Source organism: Nematolebias whitei, chromosome 2, assembly GCF_014905685.2.
Source record: "Nematolebias whitei isolate Nwh7 chromosome 2, NemWhi1, whole genome shotgun sequence".
Taxonomy (NCBI): domain Eukaryota; kingdom Metazoa; phylum Chordata; class Actinopteri; order Cyprinodontiformes; family Rivulidae; genus Nematolebias; species Nematolebias whitei.
Genome location: NC_056499.1, coordinates 23,831,135 through 23,832,487, shown reverse-complemented (window position 1 = coordinate 23,832,487; position 1,353 = coordinate 23,831,135). Strand labels below are relative to the sequence as shown.

At 32.0% G+C, this 1,353-nt stretch overlaps 1 protein-coding gene across 5 annotated transcripts in view; it reads right to left on the bottom strand.

Annotated features, from left to right (window-relative positions):
- Positions 1-1,353, bottom strand: part of celf6 (CUGBP Elav-like family member 6) — a 175,474-nt gene that overhangs the window by 153,455 nt on the left and 20,666 nt on the right. The gene's annotated exons all lie outside the window — the stretch shown is intronic.

Sequence of the window (1,353 nt, the reverse complement as noted above, 5' to 3'; positions counted from 1 at the left end):
ATATAAGGACAAATGATGTTGGAGTTTTTTTGTGTATGCATTAGTGAATATTGCAACAAGACAATATCTTCTCAGTTGTCTGTTTGCTTTTATTGATACAATTTCTTGTGTTAGTGTAAAACTAATGCTAACACATGCTGTTTTTTATACATCTTTCAAGCACTGTTGGAGCCCTGATTGGTCCTTCAAACTAACGTTTTGGATGATACTGCTTCTGCTCTTAAATGCACTGAGACAAAAAAAAAAAGAGAAAGTTTGAGGAGCTGCAAGTCTCTTTAAAAGTTCTGTGTGAAAATAAAAGTGGCCCAACAAAGTTTATATCAAACACTGTCTCCCACAACAATCACGTGTCAGTTAGCTTTTACTGTTTGCTGTGAGACAGCGCTCATTGTGGCACTGCCTGGATGTCATCTTAAGTGTCAGCCGTGTGTTTGTTTAATGTGCTTGGCTGTTTGTGACTGTTTCAGGCTTCCTTTTTATGAGCCTACAGTGAAACAACTCATTATATGGTGTCCAAATTGTGTCCTTTAATCATTGTTGTGTTTTATGGAAGCTGAGAACTGCCATTAACTCTAATATTAAATTTGCTATATATATTTTTTCAATATCACAAATTAGCATAACAGCCGAGCTACTTTTATCTTGTTATCTCAAGAAAACAAGCTTTTTTTTTCCTCAAAATAATAATAATAATAAAAAAAGGTTTGTACTGTGATTTGAGTGTTCTATTGTGTTCCTCCCTGTTTCATCATTTAATAGTATGACACTAATATATAACAGCAATGGCTTGATCCGTGATGAATGTTCCTTTAAGTGACATATTTACCTTGAATCAGTTGGCAGCATGACTGTCCTGATTTCTGATGAAGAAGTAGCCTTTTTGTTTTTTTATATATTTGTTGTCTTGTTATTTTGAGGAAACATGTTCTATTACATGTAGGGATGCACAGATCCACTTTTTTAAACTTCCGATCCTGATACCTAAGTCTGAATATTGGATGATAACGATCCAGTTCCGATATCATGATCATCATTGGTTTTATATGAGGCTCTAACAATATCCTCTCAAGTACAATTTGTACAAATCTATGCATGCATGTCCAAAAAGGCAACTTGAGGTAAGTTTTATTAATGTTGGATAAGTTTTAAAGTTAAAATTAAATTCTGCTAACACAAAACATGTTTATTTTTATTCCTAGCTTTAAAGTGGATATTAAAGTGATTAATTTTAAGTGATTGTTTAAAGTTATTTTATTTTATTTATTTATTTTTAAATAAGGGGCAGATATAAGAATTGTTTTCTTCTTTCTGCACTCTTTTCATTCAATGTTTTCTTTTTCATGTTTTTTTTTT